At 38.9% G+C, this 13,448-nt stretch overlaps 1 protein-coding gene across 4 annotated transcripts in view; it reads left to right on the top strand.

The window, feature by feature from the left end:
- The first annotated feature begins 761 nt into the window (after positions 1 to 761).
- Positions 762 to 13,448, top strand: part of cntn5 (contactin 5) — a 196,739-nt gene continuing 184,052 nt past the window's right edge. For 2 of the 4 annotated variants that reach the window (XM_021319398.2, XM_036149690.1), the window contains exon 1: positions 774 to 1,111. The gene's annotated coding sequence lies outside the window, so the exon portion shown is untranslated. Of the gene's footprint in view, positions 1,112 to 1,173; positions 1,632 to 13,448 lie in introns of those variants that run through there. The other 2 variants (XM_012868315.3, XM_021319396.2) reach the window with 2 other exon arrangements.

Here is a 13,448-nt window from a genome sequence, read left to right as displayed (position 1 = left end):
ATTTTTCCATTGTTAAACTTGAACATTTAATCTTTTTCTTTTTTTTTGCTTATTTGTTTTCACCCGGTTTTCTATATTATAGATAATTGTGCAATATTTACTCTGGTATTTATTTTTATTCTCAGCGTTTCTCTATAACTAACTTTAGACTGCACTAGCTTGTTCTTTGTTTCATTAATAATGTGTGTAACTCTGTCTTTGCCACTGTGACACCAGAATTTCCCCATTGTGGGAACGCTTTTTTTTTTTTTTTTTTTTTTTTTTTACAATATTTCATCGTAATGATGAAAATAAAATAAAACCAAGATAAAATTCATTTCTATTCATTTCTGACAACTAAAAAGAAAAACAAGCTGTTTTCATGGACATGGAATAAAACTACCAGTGTCCAAAATCTTTTTTTTTTTTTTTTTCTTTTGTGGACACTGAAAGCAACCATCAGTCGAACTGTCACCTGAAAGATTAATTTATACTTAATAAAAAAAAAGATGTGCACTGCATTTATCCCACAGACGCGCGATCTGTGCGTAATAACAATTTACGATGTTAAAAGTTCTTAATGCACCACTGTTTCATATCAAAGTTGGTGAACTTTGCCAATTTAGAATTTTCGCTAATCGCCCATCCATCCCAATGCGCGCCGTCCTGAAACAGCTTCACAGCAGAAGATGTGAATGGGAGCGAAGCCCAAGCAAAGCCCCTCCTTACAACTGACTGAGGGGGGGCCACGTTTTTTATTTTTTTCCCCCCTTTCTTTTCTCTCTCCTCGGCAGCTCCACTGAGCTGGGATGCTGCGCTGCAGAGAGACCCAGCTGGCTGCAGCGGCGGAGGCAGACCGTGAGGACACCAAAACAAACCTCCGTCGAGCCAAACTGCTCCCCGGAGCGACGGAAAGCAGGGCTCGGAAATAGGAATCAACCGCTCGGTCGCTTCTCTTTCCCGATAAGATGCGCCGCTTGCGCCGGCTTACCCGATAAGAGGAGGACCGGGACTTCAGTGGATATCGGCGCTACCGCAACCATTCCGCTCTTTAGGGTCGGGGGAGATCATCTGTCATCTTCTAATAGAAAGGAAAACGCCCACTAAAGGAAGACTTTGTTTTTGATTATTTGTGAGTACACTGCTTTACTTTGCTTCCATTTATTTGTTTTTATTTTTTGGGGTATTGTTTTCTCTTGCAAATTGAGATGAACTGAGGTGGCTTCCAACAGACAAGTTCCGCTGACGCTGATTCGGGGGGGGGGATACTCAGATTATGAGGAGTTTTTCACGCTCTCCTTCAGCCCGAGTCGCTCTGCGATCCATCGTGGCAACTATAAATTAACCGCTGCTTTCAGTAACTTCCCTTCTTCCCATAGTGAGAGTGAAGGAAGAAGCGAGCATGTGGGTGAGGGAGCTGTAGAGTGTGACGCGATGCGCACGCTGCCAAGTGTCCAAATGAAACATCTCTGCTGTTCACCAGGCTTCCAGCGAGTTCACGTCGTCCCTTTCATCCAGTTTTAAGCGCAAGTCAAAGGTGTCCTACTCTTATGAAAGCCCTCAACATCCCAGGGATAAAAGAGGGGCGCTTTGAAACGTACTTTGAACAGAAGCGTGTTTGAGGTCCGGCTGCTTTTGAAAACAGCTCAAAGGTATTTATGAAATATTTCTTTTTTTTTTCTTTTTTTGGGAAAGCGAAGAAAGCTCTGCTCTGCCGTATGAAGGCGCGTCCAGGTCCTTCTGGCATCTTTTAGAGAGCTGATCAGGCAGCTTTTATCACATCACTTACCACACAAGTGGACCCACAGGAAACATCTAATCAGAGATATGCAAATTCTACATATTCAAATTATAATTATTTTTTTTTGGCTTTGTTGTTGCTGGATATAAGGCTCCCCATCACCTGATGGTGCTGGTGACTGCTGGGTTCTGCGTTGTGGCTTAAGGGCTCACACTCTCCCTTTTGATCCTATTGATTTGCTTTTCAAGGGGCGTTATTAAGCCTATTACTCGATTTCAATATTATCCTCTTTGTTTTTTTGTTTTTTTTTTCTTCTGAGCAGTGTGTGATTTTTTTTTTTCTTTTCTTTGCAATGACAGCAATTATGAAAGTGATGGCCGGTCAGAATTAAGTTTGCAGGAGGAAAACACCGCCTTTAACAGATCTGTCTGCTGTCAGCAAATCCCTCTGCTGCCGTGGGCACTCTTCATTTTTAATGTAGGTCCACTCAGAGGCATTAGGACAGAGTATTGGACTATTTTAAGCCATGCCTCTAAATTAAAGTAACTAAGGATGTTACTGTACACGGCTTAATATCTAAATGATTAACGCTTGGGCCGATTCACTTTGTTCGTCGTCTGCATTTTTTTTTTCAGAAAGCCCAGGAGTAAAATAGATGTGACTTTCTGATTATTTGATGTTTTGAAACTCTGCAGATAAAAACATTAGTTCAAATATTGTCAGACGAACAAAATCAAAATGAAAGCAAGGTGCTGTCAAATTCCAATATGCAGCAGAGAAATGAACGTTATGCAGTATAATGTAAGAAATTTTAAGAGTAAGTCGATATAAATGCGATTTTCTGGCCAAAGGTAATGCCTTTGGTTAGTCTGATAATTGCTGGGATCAAAACTGTTTCATGTCAACAGTTGGCAGGTTGCATTAGTCTCTAATGTATGCATGGCTTGTGTGCGAACGTTCGATTTGCGAAGAGAAAGGAAGCCTCCGCGGTGCTTTTTAGTCTTTTATTTTAAGTGTGTATGTGGCTTGATGTATTATCTCACCCTCTGATGTTTTTCAGAGCATACATTAACAACTCTGAGTTCTGCTTACCTTTTCAGGAAATATTTGTCAGTGAAGTAAAGCCATTTGAGTTATTGTGTTCTTGCAAACATTCATCCCTTTAGTTTCATATTTTGATGTCGTAAAAACAAACACATACTTTAATTATATTTTTATGGGCCTGTGAAAATCCTCAGTTATCCGGGTCATCGCAACAGCAAACCGGCTTAAATCGGGGGAAACCGGACTTTCGCTCAGTTCTTTCTGAACATGTTCAGAAAGAACTGAGCGAAAGTCCGGTTTCCTCTGATTTAAACCTGTTTGCTAGACCTTTATGTTTAAATTATTGAGACATGTCCAAAATGTAGCCTAAGGTATGCAACAATAACACCCATTGACTGGCTTGAGATGCTTACACTGTTAATAACCTTGGGTAAGATGTCATTCTCTGCTTTTACAGTATTTAAAGCAACAAAGCATTTATTGTTCCTACTGCTGCTGACAAATATGTTATTCGATATAGTTAAGATAATATCATACAGAACATGTCATTATTGTTATCTTGATGTTGATACATAGGCTTCGCAGAATAGATTAGGATTTTCTAAGTGAGGTTCCTTTTGAATGGCAATAAGCAGGCGATGCCTTACCTTGGTGTATTCGTTTAATATAAGTCCAGATTGGTTGGTCCCAGAGGCTGAGGCTAATGGATCTTGAAACAACTCCACTCTCAACATCATCAAAGCGGTTTCTGAAAATGCTATTTAATGAACATTTAAACCATTGTCCCTTCGGCTTCTGGCAGTTATTTGCACAGAAGATGGAGGGCTGCTCATTCAGGGAATTGAGGTTGGTGGCGCATCATGAAGGATCTTGTTGTGTCGAACTCATACTATGAAACAGAGCAAGTAAAGCTTTTGCAGTAAAAGCAACAAGATGACATTAAAGCAAAGTAGCGTCTAAAGCAAATATGTTGAAGTGGTTTAAGCAATTTCTTTACGTGTTCCTCTCTTAGGAAAGATAGTTGGTAGTGCGCGCTATTTCACCTTCTAAATAGTCATCAGCTTTGAAGTAAATATTTGCCTCGTGCAAACATGGTGACAGTTTAAACTAAGGCTGGACAATAATTTTATAACAATATATATTGATCGATAGATTTATATAGATGATAGAAAAAAAGGTAAATAAAAAGTTAAATAGAATACGTTTTCCTTCCTTTTGCATTCTAGCCTATTATGTAGGTTAATATTACAGTCACTAAATCCTCCCAACCAATCACAACACAGACCCAGGAACCTTCAGTCACAAAGCCCCACCCCCTTCAAAGAGCTCAGAGAGCAAGCATTTTCTTTCCCGTTTTTGCAGTTTTGGTAAAAAGTTGGTTGATTTTGAATTCAGCGTTTCTGTGTTCTGTTTCTAAAAATAGATCACTAAGCAATGAGTATAAAATGGCCAGGGCTGCTCTTAAGATATATGGTTTGAATTTGTTGATGGTTATCGATAACGATCTGTACGATATCTATTTTATCCATATGCTTTTTTTTTTCCATATCGCCCATCCCTAGTTTAAAGGGTCATTAACCATTATGTATTTGAGATTGAAATTGCTCTGAGATGATAGAAGTCTGCTGTAAACTCTGTCCGTCTTGGAGTAGTTGTTAGCTTCAGCTTCAGGGACAAACTATTGTGGATTTAAACCCAATAAAGATGTTAAGAGGGTTATCTTATGCAGTCATGATTTCTTTTTAAAAAAGTCATTCAGTTATATATTTTTGCTAATTTGCCTTGAAGAAAGATAACAAATGTAAAATGACAAAAACGGTGTCGGCTGAAGCATTACAGCACAGTACAGCAGTACTGCTACAACTTTGCCTTTACCGCTCTAAGCAGGTCCTGTATGCAATGTATTTACAGAACAACAAAAAAAGGGTTTACAATTTGCAGAGTCATCATGTAATAAAGTGATTCGACTATTGATGTACTAACTGAAAAAATAACAACATTTTGGCATGCTGATCATAGCTTTCCAAATGTAGATTTACAGTAGGATAAGCCAGTCTTGTAAGAGTAGAGACTATCTTTTTCCTATTTTTTTCCCAAATGGAGATATACCAAACAACCAAATTTATTAGCCATTTGTCAGCCAGCTGACTGACAGTGTGCAGCAGCTGGTGAAAGAGGGTGTATCTTTCCACATATGCCACATACAGCCAAAGAAAACTCCAACCTGTCTCTTTTTCTATGTTTTTTTTCTTATTTAACAAACTTTAACTCATAGGACCAGTATAATGGAAAACTGGCGGTTCTATAACCGTACTAGTTTGATCCTCCAAGCTGTAAATCAGTGAAAAATTCCTCCACTTTCTCTGTCATCAGATTGTGATTCTCTCATTGTCTCCTGTTAATGTTACACGGCGTTCTTCAAGGCTGAATGATTGAGGTATAACTTTATTGCAAGCTTCTGATTTAAATGGCTGAATGTTTTCCGCACCTTTAATATACACAGCTGAGCTTCATTTCCTAAGATAATCTGAGCATAGCTTCTCTCACCCAGAGATATAAGGTTTAAGCCACCAGATGCAGCAATCCAGAGAAGCTTCTCCTGCATATCAGGGGAGTCGCTGGAGGAAATGCACAGCTGCACCAATTTCACTCGGCATGTATTTGCCTTTACCCCTGTCCTTATTGGATGTTAATCAGTTATTTGCTCGGGGAAGATGCTCTAAAAATGTTCGTAAATCCACCGGGGGACAGGTGTGAGATGAAATGCAGATGATCTGCTCACCTTCATTTAAATGAAATAAATCTTAAATTTACAGCTGCCTCATCCTCTTAAATGAATTTTTTATTGACACGAGCCCATAGACAGCCATTTGGAGTATGGCTAATTGGAAATGACATCTCTGATAGAGGAAACCCGTTGGGATGCTCGGAGAAAAAAAAATAAAAATAACAACGTGAGAGCAGCTCCAGATAGAAACAGGCCCACAGCGGTAATAGTTCCCGAGGGAGTTTTATTTTACTGACGAATATCCAAGAGCTATAATAAAGTGATAATTTACCAAAATGTTGCGCTGAAATGTTTGTACTCAACTGGTCCCCAAAGATTTCTGAAAGGAAGCAAAATGATATCGCACAATGCAGCTGCACAGCGCCCCGTCGGTATTCTTTTATGGTGACTAGACTGAAGGAAATAAATAAAAGGAAATTGCTAGGCACCATGGAATATGTAAATACCATGTTTTCTGTGACCAGAGGATGCAAGGGTGTAATTCTGCTCTCAGAAACACAGCAGTGACTAAGAATGTTTTTCCCTGGGACTCGGTCCCTGCTAAAATGCGAGATGACATGCATTTGTTAGATTAAAGAAATTTCTTATAAGCAACGTTGGTAATCTTGACAGAAGCGAGAGGCTTTTTTTTTTTTTCTCAGCTGCATTCCCATCGAGCACTTTGTTTGTGAGGGAGGGAGCCCCACTGGCCTGGCAGAGCCTGGAAGACAAACGTCCCTCACGACCCATCTGACAGCTTAATTTATATAATTGCCTTGAAACATCTGCCTAAGAAAGACTGACTTTCAGAACCCCCTTTCCCTCAGCTTGTCACCGTTATGAATGACTTCGATTTGACGTCCAATGAGTCAAATGGCCAAGCTGACGTCCCACGGCCTCGTCGCGCTAAAAGCAAACGGCATATAAAAGCAGTTAATTGGAGACCAGCTTTGCATTCTCCTTATAGAGAGCATATTCGGTGAGGTGTCTTCATTTAGCGATGTTTGTCAAGGTTCTTCACCTCATGTGAGATCGTTGGACGGTTCATCTTTGCGCCAGGCCAATTGGTTGCATCTGTAAGGCATGAATGCAATTAGCTCAATCGGTGTGGCAGAATCAGTGTCTGGGCTCTCGCTCCTCAGCTCGCACGTTTCCAGAATCTGCTCTAAATTGCTGAAATAATTTGGTGTGGTGAGCTAACATGTGCCACCGCCTCGGGTTGGCTAATTATGCAGCCCCTCTAACTGTTTGCCTTTGTCCTGTCCTCATTGTGTTAACTTTGAACAAGTCATCTGTAGCTAGCCGCAGGCTTCCCCTGGGTTGCTGTTTAAATGGTTGGTTTCAAAGTGTGAACGCGTTAGCTGAATGCATGAAATTGAGTAGAGAGGTTTGAGAAGCAGTGCAGCAAGAAAAAATGAATTGAATAGAACTATAATAGTGCGGCGCAAAAGCAATCATAATATTTTTTTTACATTTGGTCACATTAAAACCACCAAACTTCAATGCATCTTGTTGGGATTTTATTTTTATTTTTTTTGCATCAGGCCAACACGAAGTATCACTCTGTTGAGAAGTAGAAGTAAAATGATGCATGGCTTTCCACATTTTTATTACAGCTACACATCTGAAAAGTGTGGCGTGCTTATGGATTCAGCCTCTTTTTCAAAAGCAAGTCCGACCGGTTGCGTTCAGAAATAGTTATTAGAGTCCGTCTGTGTGTACGTAAATCTCAGTAGCTGTTCAGTGAATGCCCCGGCGAGTTGTAAGAGAAGATCAGGAAACTGACAAGATTTATCAAGACCAAGAAACACAGCAAACTGATCAGCGATGAAGGAGGTCGTGGCGAGAAGCAGGATTATGTCACAAAAAATATCCCAAGCTACAAACATCCCATGGAGCGCTTTTTAATACATCATCCTAGATAGGGAAAAGGCAACTACCGCAAACTTCAGGCAAGGAAAGCTTTGAGCTTAACCTCAGATCCACAACTCAGGTGGGAGAATCTGTTGACAGGGACAACTGTTAGCTGAGCACCCTGAAAATGTTGTTTTTACTGGAGAATGTCAAACAGAAAGTCCTTGTTTTAAGGATGCTATACGATTTCTTGTTCGCGCTTTCCACAAGCTATGCAGGGGACACTGCAACTTGTGTTTGACGAGACCAGTATTGAACTGTCTGACCAACAAGCAGAAGGCTTTTTTATTGTGGAAAACCAACGCCTTTAATATGCTTTCCCCTCGGTGATGGTGGGGGCAGCATCACGCTGTGGGGATGCTGTCCTTTAACGGGACAATGCTGGTCAGAGTTGATGTTAAATATGAACATAAGGGAATCAATGACAAACCAGTCAGAGACTTCTAAAGACATTACACTGAGTTGGAGTTTCACAATAGAGAATGAACCATCCCTAACCGTGCAGCCAGAGCTACTCCGCTCCCAGTATCCCCACAGATGATTTCTATCAAATCTGATTCACCTTAAGCTATTTTGCAAATATATTATCCCAGAGTACCTGCAGCCATATTGGTAATGGTAGTTAGTTCTACTTAGCGTTGCTTCTGGGGTCAGAATACACCTGCAATTCACACTTTCCAGATTTTTATTTTTAAGTAACGTTTTTGTATGGCACTTTCGAAGTATACAGTACTTTTATATTGGTCTATGACTTAAATCCAAATAAATCCTGCTCTTGTGTTGAAAAACAGCAGAGTTAATTGTATTTGGATGTGAAAAAAAGTTTGTCAGCTCTAGCAGAGATGTTGTGGCGAGACTTGAGTTGATGGTGGGAGATTGCCTTAGGACGGGTTTTTTTTTTTTTTTTTCCCACACGGAAGCTCCTGATGTCACGTGACGGTAAAGAGGTCTTATCTACCATGGCCATGATAAAGTAGAAGACTCTTTGATTTGTTATCTCTCCAAAGTAACAATCTCACGCTCGAGACAGATTACTGAGATGAAGGTGTAAAATCAGGCTATGGCGTTTTAAAGGAGTCAAATAAAAGGTCTAAAGGCTATATCTGCATCATGCTGATAGTGCAAAGTAAAAGATGAAAGGAATTTAGCGACATATATTAAAACCTTCAGATTCACAGCATTTAGGGAGTAGGATTCATCTCACTGCTTCATGACAACTCTCGGGTTAGTAAAACATTCTGGGGCAGATATTTATGACGCAGGCAGACGTGGACAGGGGAGAGGATGGCGTGAGATCCGTGCATAATTTCTGACTGAATAGGAATTACAATGTGTTGCATATAATATCTATTTTTGCATATTCTTTGTTTAGGTTCAAATGAGTCTATCCAAATTGTTTGCATTTACATTGGCATCCATTTACATCTACATTTGGTATTTGAATGTTTCAAAGCTCCAAAGGGCAAAGAGAGCAAGCATCAGCAATGTTGGTAGAAATGAAAGAACTCTGGGAAAAAAATATTTATTTTTTTTTTATTATTCGGATTTTTATGTTTTTTATCTTTGACCTTACTCAACCCCACAGAGCCCTGGTTCTTAGAATCCTCAATGTCTACCTCGCTTCTTGATTCAATGTGGCATTGTGGCTTGCTATGTGAAAATTGCTGGAACTCTAACAGATGAAAATGGAATAGAATAGAAATAACCGTTATTGTCCCTCAGTGGGGAAATCCGGTTGTACGAGCAGGAAAGAGAAAGGCAAGTGGAAGTAAGGACGCACAGAAAAAACAAGTAAAAACCAAAAATAAGAATAAAAGACTATACCGTAAAGTGTGTCAAGCACGCATTGCAGTGAGGTTTTGAAACTAAACTATGCATAGGGCAATATAAGATTCTCATGTTATGGTAATGGTGAGTAAAACCACCAGTTTTGTAATGGTATCAAGGTATTTAGAAGGTTTGAAGCAAACAAATCTGTTACATCAGGGCAACAATGGATCACCTTATTCCTTCCGTTACTAAAATAACATTGATTTCCAAATTAATATTGATGCAACTTATAACATAATTTGTTCTGGTGAAGACTCTCAGTCATCCAGGTCATGGTCATTCCAAAAAAAGGTAAAAAACAAAGCAACTGGACTTGTTTTCCGTAGTTGAAGACGTTTCGCTTCCTCTCCAGGAAGGAAAAGTCTGGAGTAATGTGGAGTAACAAGCTTTTTACAATTGGCAAACAAAGGCCTTATAATGGCTTAAATAACATGCAAATCCTTAGTCCTCGACCGCGTCGAGGACTAAGGATTTGTCCTGGTAACTCATTAAAAGGACTTTAAATGTATGACAAAAATGTTAATTGTTGTTAAAACTTGATACCAAGAACCGGTCCAAGCTCAGGTTCATGCGTTCATGAAGTTTTCCTAATGCCATTATGCTCCAAGCATCTAAAGTTTAATATTTCCTTTTTTAATAATGTAGCATCAGTTTTATGGGTTTATCTTTACATATTTATCTTGATTCTTTTTACTTAGAGAAAGCTTAAAATGCCCTCCAAAATAAAAAATTCCCTCCAAAATAAAAATAAAATAAAAAATGACCTATTCTTGGTTAGCGGAAACTGTTTTCGGTACTTTATAAACCTCTTTCCCCCCCGCTGAGGCTGGTTAACCTACCTGTTCAGTTAGCCACTGTTATGAAGCCATCCCACTCTTTCCCCGGCCATGGCTGTCAGGCAATCCTTCAGTCAGCTCTGCTTCTTGGCTCCTGCGCTGAACCGTTGCATTTAAACTTTACCATGGCTCCTCTGCCGCAGCACTATGGACCACTGATTGTGCACTATGCTTTTATGGACTTCACATGCTGTAAAGTTGCTAATGCACGGTCTCCCACTTCCTCATTTTGCTGCTGCCTGGCAACCGGTGTTGCTTTTCCTTGTCATTTAATTGTTTGCACCATTATCCAGTGATGCTATGAACTCTTTTTTGCATGCTTTTTTCACAAAATTGGTTTTGTCAGCATTAGTTGATGTTTACTAGAGATCATCCAAAAGGAAGTTTTTTTTTTTTTTTTTTTTTTTTTTTCCAAAAGGAAGTTAACCTCAGTTAATGGTAAACTATGGGCAAAATATTGTTAATTATGTGGCATTTTCAGTGTTTTATACTGAACCACTGCTCTGCTATATCCCATTTTAGATTGGATGTGTCAAATAGAGTTGGAAAGTCAAATATGTTTAATATCTTACTCTCTCAGGGATTTTACCCAGTTAATCTTCTGTGGGCTTTTTCTGGCTCCAAACTACTGTTGCCGTTCAAGCCGGCCTCCATCATGTCAACAGAGTTCAGGCATTTAAAGAAATGACTCATTCCAAAATGCAAACATTTTTTTTTGGCCTAAAAGTAACCTTTGTTACTTCTGTTTAGTAGTTATCAGATTTTTATCTCTGTCAAGGGCCTTCTACTGTCCATGTCCATTAGTCATTTGCAACCTTGTATACCGTATGATACATTTTGAGGATAGAGCACTGATGCTGGTAATAGGAAAGCTACAGTGTGCTTTAAGCTCACCATTTATTAAGAATATCAAGCCATGCATCCTGATCCTCCTGATGATTTCCTACCTTCCGCTCTCACACCTGCTTTCCTCTGAGAGATGAAATGTGTATGAAGAAATCTATAAAACCCAGCTGAGAGGGTTGCTGTGCTTTGCTGTGTTTGTGTAGTCCCCTTTTATTTGCTTTTGAGCGACAAACCATAGAGACATTCAGCATAGGGGATGCAGTTGGATGCTTTTTCAGGTTTTTATGCCATGGAGTGATGGAACATAGCCACTTCAGCTGAAAATGATTGGGTATTTGTGGTTTAAATGTTTGTTGATATGTATCTGATATAGTTTAATGATCATCTTTAGGGTGTGAGCTGAAATTAGTGGTACAATGCTTTAATAAATGTTTGCTCTGATACTAACAAATCTGTCCAGCAGATATTTAGAACGAAGAGAAGCTTCATTAGGCTTTGGGATAAGAGGGTGGCGATGATGCATTGGAAATAAAAGCCAGAAAGCTGTTCTTTGAAGCTTTCACTCGGTGCTATTATTGTGTGGTGAATGCGTATGTGTGGAGGTTTACACCGTTTCAAGATGTCAGCTGTCAGCTTGCTGTGGGTTGCATTGTGGCTGCAGTGATGATTAAATAATGTTAAAATATCTCTTAATGCAGTAAGGATTCTACTGTTAAAGACATTTTGTTTTTTCAGTTACGGTTGTCATTTTAAGTCAACGTTCAGCTTTAATTCTAAGTTTCGGTTAAATTATTAGCCCCTGATAAAAGTGGAAAACAAACCCTGTCTGAGTAATTGAGAAAAAAAGCTGCCGTACTGTCTCATTTCCCAGCAGCCCAGTTGATCAATAGACGTGGTATTTATGGGACATTAATTAGGAGCGGTGACAGCAAGGGTTGACAGAACAAAATAATTTACAAATAAATAAATAAAGCGCCGATGTGCAGGTTGCGGAAATCAGAGAAACAAATGGAGCCCCCGGTTTGTTTTGAAAAAGTTCCAAATAATCACTTGACAATACAGCTGTAAGATTATTGAACTGAATTCTCATCTGACCAGTTGATAAGCGCTTTCAAATTGCCCAGCAACTGGAGCTTTGTAATTAATCAGCTGCGTAAAACATCTGCTGCACAGGAGAGCCGGGTGCTCAGCAGTCTGAGCACATATACATTCATCTAGGTAATTTAATTAGTCCAGCTTCAAAGGGAGAACATTTACGGAATGGCTTGAAATGGTTTACATATTTTTTTTTTGGCCTTTTCTACTAACAACAAACTGTCCATCATGTATCAACCATCTCAAATAACAGCCATCTGTTAGCTTGAGTGTATGGAAAATATTTACTTTTTAGATCTCTTCTTAATTAAAGGGCAACAGAAACATAAAATCAAGGAGTAGGTGTAATAATGACATAACAACCAAGACAACTGTTCATGCAGGTTACATCACTTAAATTAAATAATGTTTACCGCATGGCCCAAAACACTGAGTGCAATCATTTTTCCAACTGTAACAAAAAGATGACATTTTAACGTTGCAACAGGAAATTGTTAAATGTCTAGGACACTACTGTCTCTTTCATTTTTCATCAACATCACAGCTGAAGCAGTACATTCTTTAACTTTATGTCGGGATCTGAAAAAGGGAGATAAGGAGAAATGGAAAACGGCTGAACAACTGAGCCAATAAAATTAAAATAGTAATGTGAGTGATTTGTTTTTAATTAATTCCTGTTCTGCACTCACAGACCCAACTGTTGTGGTTTGCAGATAGGGAGCAAATTATGTTTACACTTACTGCTAGGATTACCTATATTCCCTTTAAATAATGGTATAAAAATGTAACATTCCTGCTGTTATGGTTTATGTTGCTGAGGTCTACTGCAAAATAAAAAACTAAAAAAACACAAATTGACTTGATAGAAGGTAAGTTATAGTTTGCTTATGGTTCTAAAGCACATAAAAAACAGAACATCTTAATAAGTCAGTTTTAGATTTAAATATTCAAAATGTTTGAGTTTGCATTCTAATAAAGGACGTTCACACTGTATCAGTCTATAGTACCTTGTAAAATTATCTGACCTCTAAACATTTTGCTACAATGTAACCACAAATTTTATGCTATGATTGTGAAGTGAAATGAAAATTAAATTGTGAAGCGAAATGAAAGCGATACATTGCTTTCCTTTTTAAAATAAAACTCTACACAGATAGATAGATAGATAGATAGATAGATAGATAGATAGATAGATAGATAGATAGATAGATAGATAGATTCTTGACACCCATGCATACAATTTTCTGCATTCTTAGGTAACTTGGATTTCCTCTCTTGGCTGTATCTCTTTATAATTCCAGCTTTATCTGAAGCTCTCACATGTTTTTTTTAGAGAGTATTTGTGAACAAAGGGCCTCATGAAGACCAAGGAACAAACCAGAAGGGTTAGGTATAA

The sequence above is a fragment of the Fundulus heteroclitus genome, chromosome 18 (genome assembly GCF_011125445.2).
Source record: "Fundulus heteroclitus isolate FHET01 chromosome 18, MU-UCD_Fhet_4.1, whole genome shotgun sequence".
Lineage (NCBI taxonomy): Eukaryota > Metazoa > Chordata > Actinopteri > Cyprinodontiformes > Fundulidae > Fundulus > Fundulus heteroclitus.
This window is presented reverse-complemented; position numbering and strand designations above follow the sequence as displayed.